This window comes from Culex quinquefasciatus, chromosome 1, assembly GCF_015732765.1.
Source record: "Culex quinquefasciatus strain JHB chromosome 1, VPISU_Cqui_1.0_pri_paternal, whole genome shotgun sequence".
In the NCBI taxonomy this organism is placed as follows: domain Eukaryota; kingdom Metazoa; phylum Arthropoda; class Insecta; order Diptera; family Culicidae; genus Culex; species Culex quinquefasciatus.
In genome coordinates, this window is record NC_051861.1 from 69,770,432 (window position 1) to 69,783,913 (window position 13,482).

Genomic DNA, 13,482 nt, shown 5'->3' on the forward strand with positions numbered 1-13,482 from the left:
TCAATTACTTCTAATGCTACTGGATTAGACAACATTCCAATACGATTTATTAATCTTATGCTTCCACTCATCCTACCAATAGTTAAACATCTATTTAACACAATTATTACAACTTGTATTTTTCCTCGGGACTGGAAAAAGATTAAAGTAATTCCAATTAAGAAAAAATCATCGTCCTGTGATGTTACTAATTTAAGGCCTATCAGTTTGTTAAGCTCACTTTCTAAAGCATTTGAAAAGATAATTAAATATCAGCTTACTGAACATGTTAATAGGTATGATCTTCTTCATCCATTGCAGTCCGGATTTAGAAAAGGTCATAGTACAGAAACTGCTTTGATTAAGGTACATAATGATGTAGCACGTTGTATTGATAGACGAGGCGTTGCTGTTCTTCTTCTTATTGACTTTTCTAAAGCGTTTGATCGAGTATCCCACACTAAGCTCTTAAACAAATTGGCCACATCATTTGGACTTTCCCGACCTGCCGTGTTGCTAATCGAATCTTATCTAAGAGATCGATCTCAATCTGTTTTTCTTAATGGGTTTCATTCTTCTTTTGTTGATATTCTCTCCGGTGTTCCGCAAGGTTCAGTACTCGGACCTTTACTTTTCTTGTTGTTTATAAATGATTTACCTCCAGTTTTAAAATTTTGTTCTGTGCACCTCTTTGCTGATGATGTGCAAATTTATCTTTGTTCTGATGCAAATATTAACATTGCTGATATGCAAAGAAAAATAAATAGCGATTTACTAAAAGTACAGAGCTGGTCAGAAAAGAACTTGTTAGCAATAAATCCCGCAAAAACTAAAGCCTTATTAATAAGTCGTCTCAAAACACCCCAAATCCTCCAGAGCTTTTCCTCAAAAACGAACTGCTCGAATTTGTCGATCATGCTTGTAATCTTGGCGTCATCTTTAGAAATAACCTAGATTGGGACAAGCAAATTAATTCTCAAATTGGAAAAATTTATGGCTCTCTGAAACAATTGAATTTAACTACAAGATTTCTTAATTCACATACTAAACTTAAACTGTTTAAATCTCTGTTATACCCACACTTCATTTTTGGTGATTTTATATATCCTAACGCAACTGTTGAGTCCCTAAATAAACTCAAAGTGGCTCTAAATTCCTGTGTCAGATATGTTTACAATTTATCTCGATATCACCGAGTATCACATTTACAGAAAAATTTAATTGGCTGCAGTTTCTCTGACTTTTACAAGTACAGATCATGTCTCACACTCTTTAGAGTAATGCACACAGGTGAACCTAATTATCTTAGTTCCAATATAATTCCTCTAAGATCATCCAGAACTAAACAATTCCTAATACCTCAACATTATTCTACTTATTATAGTCAATCATTATTCGTTAGAGGCATTTCAACCTGGAATCTATTACCTTTAAATATCAAAACAAGTATGTCTATACCTTATTTCAAGCGCAAACTCCTGGCCGAACTCAACAACCCGAATCAGTGATACATTTGAGAAAATGTGTAGTAAATTTGAGAAAATTAGCATTAATTTATTTAAGTTAAGTGAAATTGAATAACTCCATCACTAAGTGAATTCCCGCCACAATGTAATGAATTAAAAGGCACGTGCCTTATATTACATGAATAAATAAACAAATAATAATAATAAACTAAACTTTGATAAAAAAATGTGCGAGAGGCCTAACCCAGACACGAGATTCTCTTACAGAATTGGTTCTGTTAGAATCCTGCTAGAATCATTCTAGCAGCCCTGTCAGAATTCTGTTAGAATTTTGTATGAATTTTCTTACAGGAAAAACTGCTCGCTGATTGGCTGGCCTTGTCCTGATTCAGTTCGTGTTTCAACAAGTTCAATTTTCACACGTTTTATTCTACCTCGACCATTTGAGCACGTTTTTTTCGGGAGCAACATCAACGTCGAAAACCTGCTTGGTTTAGTTTGTGGGACCAATCGGAAGCAGAATCGCAGAAGTCATGTTATGGCCAAATCGCTGTCACGGGGCTTCAAAAGTGGCCGCAAACGGGTGTCCATCTGGGCAAACATCCCATGCACCGGCGGCCATTTTGTTATTTCGAGCTCCGATGACAATCTTAAAATCCCATCGGAACCGAGGTCGGAATCCTATGATTTGCTGGCAAATTACAAAATCCCTTCGCAGGTAAGCATCCACTCCGAAAATTGCGACATCTGTTACGAATTTCAATCATTATGGCGATGACCTCAACTTACTTCTCCGCATGTTTAACCGACCTTCTCTGGTTCTCTTTGTAGATGTGGCTCTGCGGTACTGGCGACAATCCGGCCTGGAATTGGGAGTTCCGATTCCTCATACTCGGCATCAAGGAAAAACCTTCTCAACTCGTGCAGATCGGATAACTGAACAAAACAGTTGTCTCGGAAGAACAACAGCTGCCTCAATGTTGGTATTGCAGGGAACCTGAGTGCAGTGCAATAATTTTGTAATACAAATAGAAATAAATTTCGTGTGAAACAAAACACAGCTTTTATTTTGCTGACATATTTTCAGCAATAAAATTATGACAAAATTCTAACCGAACATTTCTAGCAAAATTCTAGCAGCATTCTAGCAGAATAGCCTGTCAGATGGATCTAGCATAATTCTAGCAGGATTCTAACAAAACCGGTTGATTTCACCGGCTTCTGCCAGAACCAGTTACTGCATTTGAGCCAGAATTCTGTGAGAATGATGGCAGGAAACTTACAGAATGATGGCAAAAATCTAGTAAACTCTGCTACCCAGTCACGGCGTTCTAGCAGGATTCTAGCAGAGTTCTTACAGAGCTGGATATTCTTACAGCATTCTAGCAGAAATGTTCCACCGTTCTAGCAGGATTCTGGCAGAACCAGCTCTGCTAGAATATTTCGTGACTGGGTAGAACCCAGTCACGGCGTTCTCGCAGGATTCTTACAGAATTCTTGCAGAGAAAAATTATTCTTGCTAGAACGCTGCCATCACCTTGCCAGAACTATGTAAGAATTCTCACAGAATTCAAGCTCAAATGCAATAACCGGTTCTAGCAGAATCCGGTTAAGGTAACCGGTTCTGTTAGAACCCTGCAAGAATGCTGCTAGAACTTTTCTGACAGGCCATCCTGCTAGAATTCTGTAAGAATGTTGCTAGAATGAGACGGCAAAATTTTCTGCTGGAATCCTGCTAGAATTTTGTCGGAATTTTATTGTTGATTAAATTTAGGAAAAATCTTGGGCAACATAAAATTTCATTTCGAACAAAATTTATTTCTCTGTTAATTACAAGTCATTTTCTGCTCTATAATGCAAGTCATATCACTTTTTAATACACCATGGAGGCGGCTGTTGATCCTTCGGCAGAACACTGCATGCTTTTCTTTTCCAATCTGTCCGAGTAACCCAGGTTGGAAATATGTCGCGAAACGAATCGATGTCACGGTCAATGATGCCGAGAAGAGAATCCGGACTCCAGATCCGGGGTCTGGATGTCACCGAAAGCCATGCCTGCAACGAGCGGAAAAGTAGGTTACGTTTCATAATGCCTAACAAATCTATTCGCAATGTATGCCGAAATTGTGGGAGTGATGGTTTACCTGCGATAGTGTGTTTTAATCTGCCTGCTAAGTTTTGATTTCCGACGGGATCTCCAGATTGTCCTCGGTTCTCGGATTTTCAAAATGGTCGAAACTGAGACAAACGAGCGAAAATTAATCTTGTTGAAGTGTGATTTGAACCGGTAAACCGCCAGCCAATCAGTGAGCAGTATTTTCTGTTAGAAAGTTCTTGCAAAATTCTTACAGAATTCAGACAGGGCTGCTAGAATCATTCTAGCAGGAATCTTACAGAACCAATTCTGTAAGAAAATCTCGTATCTTGGAATTATGTAAGAATCCTGCTAGAATGCCGTGACTGGGAAGTTGCCTTAAAAAGTTCATATTAATTTCCCAATTATTTTTAATTTTTTCTTTTGTAATCAATAAACTTATCATTTTAACGCATATTCATAACACCGATCAACAATAAAAATCGTAAATGCCCAGGCTCAACTCGAGGGGAGCATGAAGTTTGGAACCCCTAGAAACACGTGCATCTTGAATTTTATTTTTCAAAAATATTTTAAGCTGGGCCGAATGGTTTCGCCAAAGTTTGTTTAGAGAATTAGTTTTGTTTGCTACATTCACATATTGCATGCAATTTTGGGATTGTGTGCAACAGCGACGAAACGCCCTAATTCTCCATACAAACTTTGAAAAAACCATTCGACCCAGTCTAAATATTTTTGAAAAATGCCAGGTTTTCTGGGGATTCCGAACTTCATGGTTCCCCTCGAGTTAAGCCTGCGCAGTCATTTTTTGTAGGTCAGTGTAATTTTTGTTCATATTTTAACTCAGTAGAATTTGCTGTCTGTCTGTCTGTCCAAGCTTTGAATTTGTTGTATTTCTTTGCTCACGCATGAAACATAAATACAAAAATATTCACGAACCTATATTGTTTACAGCACCAGAAATACAGACTGGTACAAGCGTTTCATTCATTTTATTTATTGTAAATATCTATCCTAGCGGTGCTGATCACCAAATTTTGGTCAGTCGCGTGTTGACCGGACGTTAGTAAGCGCGCGCGTGTTTAGAAGTGTTAAGTAGTGTTCTCCGAATTGCATACATGAAAAATAATGTATATATTCATCATAGCCATATTGAACAGATAATGATTGTAATGTGAACGCAGGGAAATATTAAAAAGCAATGTGAATAAAAAATGGCATCAGATAATTATGATTCAAAATCAAAAAAACCTTCAATAAAGAAACATGCTGTGTCTGAGGACCAAACAGGCGTATCTTTGGGAACATCACACCGTAGCCATACTCGCCGAATATTGAATGAAACCACAACAAAAACTGAAAATTCGAGAGTATGTAGTTATCGTAATATCAGTAGAATAACTAAAATATAGCCTTGACTCGATTATCCGAAGGCCTTGGCAAAATTTAACTTCGGATAATCGATTCACGAAAAAAATGCCAAAATTTCAACATTCCAATTCAAAAAAATCTTAGAAAATGTTTTGTGCTTCCGTAAAGTTGAGCAGCAAAATATGGTTTGACAAAAAAACATTTATTTATTTCATCGAAAATTCACTAAAATTCAAATTATTTTTATTAAACCCAAACATGGCAAATTATTTTAAATGCAATTAATTTCATCCGATTGCACTTTAGTTTAATTTTTTTAAATTTTGAAGTTTTTTTAAAATATATTTTTGCTTTTGGTTTTTCGAGCCAATTTTTTATAATGGGAGAGAGATTGGTTGATCGACGAAAGCTTTGTAAAATATTTGCAACAAATTTGATTCTCCGATTTCCACATTTTGTCTGCCTGAATCAGTTGGTAACCAATCAGATTCATTATCTAACTGAGATGAGTTCTAATCCCGGAAAAAGTGCAATGTAAGTTTGAGGGTCAGTTCATAAAAGGGTAATTATGACTTGCAAATTAATAAAGAAAAATTATATTTTTGCAACTCTTACAAAATTCTAACTAAGTTAAACTTGAACTTAAAAAAAAATCCAAAAATGTTTGATGAAAGTTTTGACGACATTTACTAGTTTCACTCACATTTAAACGTGTGAAATTGTTTTAATTAAAAAAAAATTAGAGCAAATTATTTGTATCCTAATTTGGGGATCTAAATATTGAAAAATCATAAGTTTTTTTTAATTAACAAGAAATAAAAAAGATTAGCATATAAAGTATAAAATCGCTTTACAAGTGGTTAACGGGCCATTTTACATGATCATTCAAAATGGGTCCGCGGGCCACAAAATATCACCTCGCGGGCCACGATTGGACCTTTGGTCACCCCTGTTCTAAACGCTGCACACAAGAAAAAAACTACTGTAAATTTAAAAAGATCGTCCCCATTGCTGAATATTCGTAGAATGTTCAAACTTTTTAATTTAAAAGTTGGAAAGTTTTTGATACAATCATGTATTTCTGGAACAAAATCGTTGTATCGGTAAAAGTGTTTTACTTTTAATATAAGAAGAAACTTTTTATGGCAAGAATAAATAACATTTTTCATTACAATGATGATTTTCGAAAAATGTGATGGATTTTTAATCAATATATTATTATTATTTTGTGAGATGCATTAACTGCTTATAAAATCACGTCCGAAGACCCCAGGCTGAGCAGCTTACGGATGGACGTTTCGTTGGGCAGCAACATCGCGTCCTTCATTTTGGAGCGCGACAGCAATGTGGAGAACAGGGTGGTTTCGTTGCCGGTCGGCTATTGGCTGTTGATTATGGAAGGAAGTCGACGTTTTCAAGCTGAGAAGTGAAGCGCCTGAACGGGAAGTTCTCGATCCAGGAAGCGCATCCGGACATTGGGCTGATGAGGCTCTCGGAACGGAATTCGATTTCCAGCACTTCATTCCTAGGGGGTGGACATATAGGTTAATAGACCATTAACACATTAAAATAGATAGATAAAGTATAGCTTCATTTCCTTCGTGAGTGACACAGATTTTTACAAGGTTTTTCCGGCTCGCCGTCCAGGTTCATTCGGCCAAAGCTGCGAAGTCTCGAGGTGAGCATTTGTGGGCGGGTAGTTGCTAAAAGAAATTGAAAGTATGTGAAGTTGGCTAGCCACTGAACACATTCTCAATTTTCACCGGTGTTGTAAACCGCCTGCACCGGGTGCAAAATCCAATTATGCCGCTTCTCGTCGAACTCCTCTTCGTCGGTCTTCTCCTCAACGTGAAAATAAACTTTTTCTTACTTGTTCAAAAACTAGATGTAGATGTCGTCCTAGTCCTCGTCCACCACCGAATACAACCGGTGCAAATCCACATACCGGATCTTCGGCAACCGCATGATCGGCGTCCTACAAAGACAAACAAAATCAACCACAAATCCCCCAAGCTTCCTTCTTACCCATTCCGGTCGTGAAACAGCTGCAGGTCCTGCATGAAGTTGGCCTTGTCCTTTTCGAGCCCTCGACCTCGTTCCGCACCCGCACCACCCGAGTCCTGGCTGCTGCCGCGGTCGGCTTTGATTCGCATCCTGGATTCACCAAGCACCACCGGACCCATGGTTCCGAAGTTCTCTTGAGGGAACTCGGAAGTGGACTTCCTCGAGTAGGTCACTGCAGTCAATGTTGTTCCGCAAGACGTCAGACACAAACAGTCGTTGAAGGAGAACTCTTCTGTGTTGGAGTGTTGGCAGGCCGACCAGAGCGAACAGATTCGTGTAGGGTGCCAGTGTCACAGGGTCGTTCCAGGGCAACACTCGAGCTGCATACCTTACGAACCGACGCTGGATAATCTCGATCTTCTGCTGATGGACGGCGTAATACGGCGCCCACACCGGTACGGCGTAATCCAACACACTGCGAATTAGCGAGAAGTACAGCGTTTTGAGGACCCTTACGTCGGTGAAACCAGCAGCATTTCTTCGAAGAAAACCGAGCATAGCGTACGATTTGGCCACGGAGATGGAGACGTGCTGGTTGAATTCCATCTTGCAGTCAATCGTGACGCCCAAGTCCACGATGGAGTGAATGCGTTCGAGTGTGGATCAGCCCATGTTGTACTCCTCAAGATTTGGACTCCAAATCATGTAGAACGAGATCAGCTTGCAATTTTTCTCGTTCACTTCTACTCCGTTTTGAACGCACAAGCGAAGCAGCACGTTGATGACTTCCTGGAGAACACGGACGTCGTCAAAATCGCCAATTCGCCGGAAGATTTTGAGGTCGTCGGCGTACAGCAGCTTGCATGACTGGAGACGGGAACGCAAGTAATTGATAAACAGCACGAAAATCAACGGCCCGAGGTGGCTTCCTTGCGGGACGCCGGAAGGAATCTCGTAGCATGTCGAGAGAGTACCAGCGATCTTCACATAAGCGGTATACGCACTTGGGAAGGAACCGGTCAAGAAAAAAATCAAATGGGCAGCAGCGGCAGCGCAAGCAAGTCAGAGAGGGTGAAGAAAAGCCCCAAGAAATCGCTCCCTCTCCTTTGTTCTGCTGTTCGTAAAGCTGTTACTTGACACCTTTCCTTCCGATCTGCATACTAGCCTATTGTAAGATATGCACTTCGGAAGAAACCAGTCAAGAAAAAATTCAAATGGGCAGCAGCGGTAGCGAAAGCAAGCCGAAGAGGGTGAAGAAAAGCCCCAAGAAAACGTTCCCTCTCTGTTGTCCTGCCGTTCGTAGAGCTGTTTCTTGACCATCTTTCTTTGGAAGAGCATACCGGCCCTATAGGCGGAATGGTTGACAGGTACAAGCACAGAGAACAGATGTATAACACAAAAGAAAATCCATTGAAAAAGCTGTGTAAAAATTCAAACCAAAATACGCTACAAAGAGCTAGGGTGTAAAAGATCCGCATAGATGGCGTGTCTGCCCAGTGAGAATTGTTTTTCGACTGTCAGACTCGCATCGGCCCTACCTGCGAACATACATTCACACAGGGGTGGCGAGGTCAGCGAAGCTGGTGATGAAATGTCAAATCAGAATTGTAAACAAAAACATGATTCGGTATGAAGTTTGAACGAGAAAAATAATTCTAAGGATTAAAACAGTTGGCCATCCACCGGCGACAGCTTTTAAGAAAGTACCTTCGGCCATGATGAGTTCTCCGCCTTGGGAACAGGCCGGAAACGTTTCGACAACCCGCAAATTCACGCCTACGGCCCATTTTTCAACTCGGTTGCAGTTGCCTCTTCCTTGGCATTGATGTTTACAAACAATAACAGTAAAAAACATCTGTCAAATTGGTCGAACCGGGGCAACAGAGGCGCCTCTAGCGGATGCTTCACAAATCAATTTCAAATGGTTCGTAACGGTTTTACACAACTTTCCTATTTAAGTTGTACATCTGTTCTCTGTGGTTGTAGGTATTGTTGAGGACAATTGAGAAAAAATAGGTACACGGAAAAAAATTGCAGATTTTTTATCAACTTTTTTTTCACTAAAACTCAATTTCCCAAAATAAGTATTTTTTGATTTTCGAGATTTTTTGATATGTTTTAGGGGACAAAAATCCGTAACTTTTGAGCTATAGAGAAACATGGTCAAAAAATCTGCCGCCAAGTTATGAATTTTTGAAAAATAGTGATTTTTGTAAAAAAAAAAACAAATTTCATGCAAAAACAAATTTGAAGTTATTTTTTAATGCAAAATTGAATTTGCAATCGAAAACTACTTTACAATTTTTTTTGATAAAGGGCTTCGTTTTCAAGATATAGCCACCGAAAGTTTGATTTTAGCAAAATATTTGCAGTTTTTCGATTTTTAAAAATAGTGACCATGAGCGACCATTTCTAAAAATATTTTTTTTGAAAAGTTCAGAAAATTTGCTATAAAATTGTCTAAGAGACATTGAAGATTGGACCTCGGGTTGCTGAGATACAGCCGCTTTAAGAAAAAGAAACATGAAAATTGAAGTTTTCTAAGTCTCACCAAAACAACCCACCATTTTCTAATGTCGATATCTCAGCAAATAATGGTCCGATTTTCAATGTTAATACATGAAACACTCGTGAAATTTTCCGATCTTTTTGAAAAAAATATTTTGAAAAAAATTAAATCAAGACTAACATTTTAAATGGGCGTAATATTAAATGTTTGGCCCTTTTAAAATATTAGTCTTGATTTAATTTATTTCAAAATATTTTTTTTCGAAAAGATCGGAAAATTTCACGAATGTTTCATGTATTAACATTGAAAATCGGACCATTATTTGCTGAGATATCGACATTAGAAAATGGTGGGTTGTTTTGGTGAGACTTAGAAAACTTCAATTTTCGTGTTTCTTTTTCTTAAAGCGGCTGTATCTCAGCAACCCGAGGTCCAATCTTCAATGTCTCTTAGACAATTTTATAGCAAATTTTCTGAACTTTTCAAAAAATATATTTTTAATAATGGTCGCTCATGGTCACTATTTTTAAAAATCGAAAAACTGCAAATATTTTGCTAAAATCAAACTTTTGGTGCCTATATCTTGAAAACGAAGCCCTTTATAAAAAAAAATTGTAAAGTAGTTTTCGATTGCAAATTCAATTTTGCATTGAAAATTGATTTCAAATTTGTTTTTGCATGGAATTTGGATTTTTTTTTCCAAAAATCACTATTTTTTCAAAAATTCATAACTTGGCGGCAGATTTTTCCCTGTTTGAAAAATGTCGCACGTCGTACGAGCTGTCGCGCGGTTTTCATTTTACCGTTTCGATATCGATTGGTCGAAAGGACGACAAACGAACGACAAACACTCGACATGCGCGACATTGTTTTTTCCATCGATTTTCCTTCAATTTGACGTCACGATATTGTCGACGCAGTTTGACAGTTCTCTTCAGTTGGTCTTGTTTGGACCCTGACTGAAAAGTCCGTCAGACGTCCGTCGTTTGTCGTCCGTGCAATTGTACGACGTCGCACGACAATGTCGTGCGACTTTCGCACGAATGTCATACGTTTTTGCACCAAAATGTTGTATTTGTCGTGCGATCGATGATCGAAATTGTACGACATTGTCGTACGACATTCGACCGACGTCGCACGGTTTTGTTATTTAGAATGTCGTGCTATTGTCGTGTGCTGTCATTTTGAATTTTTAGGTTATGTTGCAGTTGAAAAAACCGTTGTTTTATTTTTATTGTTTTTTTTTATTCAATCTGTCAAAATTTTACAAAAATATTCACTTGTTCACCTAATTTCACTTGTGGATCACCGATTCTTCTCCAACTTGGCTTCCTTCGAGATTTTCCTTGACCGCAGCTTCCGGCTTGGATATTGGTATTCTTCTGAGGCGGCCGTGGCAGCATCCTGGTCGTGTTGGACTTTTTTTCCTCGACGAGCTGATCGAAACCCGGATGCGACGCCAATCTTGGATCTCCGACGGATTGATGTTTACCGGAGTACGAGAAAACGTGGCTGCTTCCGTGGGTTCTACGAAAGCCACGCGGGACCACACGGGGACGCATGGTTTCCGGCAGGATCAGATTGGAATAAGTTAGTTGCCTGAAAAAATATATCATCAGTCTAGTCATCAGTCAACAATTGGCAAGAATTTCTAAATTAAATTCTGATTTCAATAATCATAATAATAAAATTTCAAGACAATAAAATTTCAAATATGTATTTTTGAACTGTAAAAGAAAAATCTATGAATTCTTGCTTACTTTTACAAAAGGTCGTATGTACATAGGAAACCCATGGCGCATTGATTGTTTTGAAAAAGTAATCTAGAATTATCAAAATTTAAACATTTTAAAACAATTATAAATGAAGACATCTAAAATAATTTAATTTAAAAACGTATAAAACTCAAATTATTGCAAATAGTTTTAAAATCTGAAACTATTATAGATATTCAAAATGTACCAAATTTGAGAATGGTTAAAAAAATTAATGATCAAACGTTTACAAATATCAGCATTTTTGTAAGACTCAATCTCATCAATGAAATCATCATCATCATATCATCACAAATTTTAAAATTCTAAAATTCTAAAATTCTAAAATTCTAAAATTCTAACATTCTAAAATTCTAAAATTCTAAAATTCTAAAATTCTAAAATTCTAAAATTCTAAAATTCTAAAATTCTAAAATTCTAAAATTCTAAAATTCTAAAATTCTAAAATTCTAAAATTCTAAAATTCTAAAATTCTAAAATTCTAAAATTCTAAAATTCTAAAATTCTAAAATTCTAAAATTCTAAAATTCTAAAATTCTAAAATTCTAAAATTCTAAAATTCTAAAATTATAAAATTCTAAAATTTTAAATCCTAAAATTCTTAAATTCCAAAATTTAAAATGCTCATTTTAAAATTTTAGGGTACCTTAATACCAAAATCTTCAATTCAAGTCGTGATATTTTTATAACTTCTGTTTTTTATTAGACCATTTTTTTTTTATTTTTACTTTGTAAAATCCTTGAAAATTTTCAAAAATGATAGATTGTAGATTTTTTCCAATTTTAGAATTTTTAGATTTTTTTAAAGAATTTCTAAAAGTTTAAAATATTTAAAAGAAATTAAAAATTTAAACATTTTTAAAAATTAAAAAAAATATTATGTATTTTTAGATTTTTTTAAAAAAATTCTAAAAGTTTAAAATATTTAAAAGAAATTAAAAACTTAAATATTTTTAAAACTTAAAAAAAATATTATGTATTTTTTTTAAATTTTGTATAATTTTTGTACTTTGTATTTTTTTCATTTTTCAATTTTTTGTAATTTTTAGAGTTTATATTTTTATTTAAAAATATAAATAATTTGAATTTTAGCATTTTTTGAATTTACAATTTTGGAATTATATAACTGATATTTTTTAGAATTTTCGAATTCGTGCGTATTTATGAATTGAAGAATTTTAGTATTTAAGCGGTGTATGCAATTCGGAAGGAATCGGTCAAGAATAATTTCAAATGGGCAGCAGCGGCAGCGAAAGCAAGCCAGAGAGGGTGAAGAAAAGCCCCAAGAAAACGCTCCTTTCCTTTTTCTGCTGTTCGTAAAGCTGTTTCTTGACCCCTTTCCTTCCGATCTCCATACTAGCCTTTAAGAATTAGAGAATTTATTTAATTTTTTTGTCAATTTTAAAATTTCATATTTTAGAATTTTAATTTGTTTTTTAAATATTTGAAGACTTTGAGAATTTTTAGAATTAATAAATTCAAAAAAATAAAAATATTAACAATTTGCACAATATCAAGAAATTTAATAAATTTAGAATATTAAAATTCTTGCATTCTTATGTTCTGGAATGCTAGAATTTTAAATAAGGAAGAAAAAGTTTCTAATTTAATTTTACAATTATCAAATCAAATCAGCGTTGAAGTTTTTTTTAAGCTTAAAGTATTTTAGATTTTTTGATTTTTCTGTTTGAAATTATTGAATTGAAAAGTTAAGAATTTGTGATGTTCCATTCATCCAATTTTTAATTTCGATCGTCCAATCGCACTTCCAGCACACCTCCTCCATCGTTTCTAAAACATGACTCACCAACCGCTTCCTCGGTCGCAAACTGGTTCCTTCCCGTCCCGTCTTCTGGAATGGCCCGCCCTCCTCCTCCTCTTCCTCCTATACCGCTACGAAGACCGAAATCTGGAATACAAGACAATTTTATTCGGTCGGTCGCCCACTCCGGCCGGAACTTTCTGGCAGAAAAAGTAATTCAACCTAGAACACAACTTACCTTTAAACTGTCCAAAATCCTCCCAAAGCCTAAAACCAACAACTCGGTTCGACTCGGTTGCAATCAAATCCGAACAAGATCAACTGAAGAGAACTGTCAAACTGTTTGCGTCGACGATAATCGACGTCGAATTGAAGGTAAATCGATGGAAAAAACAATGTCGGGCAGGTCAAGTGTTTGTCGTACGTTTGTCGTCCTTTCGACCAATCGATATCGAAACGGTAAAATCAAAACCGTGCGACAACTCGTACGACGTGCGACATTTTTCAAACAGGGAACTTGA

The 13,482-nt window shown here is 36.4% G+C and overlaps 2 long non-coding RNA genes across 2 annotated transcripts; one reads left to right on the forward strand and one right to left on the reverse strand.

The window, feature by feature from the left end:
* The first annotated feature begins 2,057 nt into the window (after positions 1–2,057).
* Positions 2,058–2,496, forward strand: LOC119765623. The gene is made up of 2 exons (XR_005276858.1): positions 2,058–2,163; positions 2,277–2,496. It is a non-coding gene; the product is annotated as an uncharacterized LOC119765623 (long non-coding RNA).
* A 746-nt stretch (positions 2,497–3,242) lies between these two features.
* On the reverse strand, positions 3,243–3,860 carry LOC119765622. The gene is made up of 2 exons (XR_005276856.1): positions 3,590–3,860; positions 3,243–3,500 (listed from the first exon to the last, which is right to left on the reverse strand). It is a non-coding gene; the product is annotated as an uncharacterized LOC119765622 (long non-coding RNA).
* Positions 3,861–13,482: the final 9,622 nt, after the last annotated feature.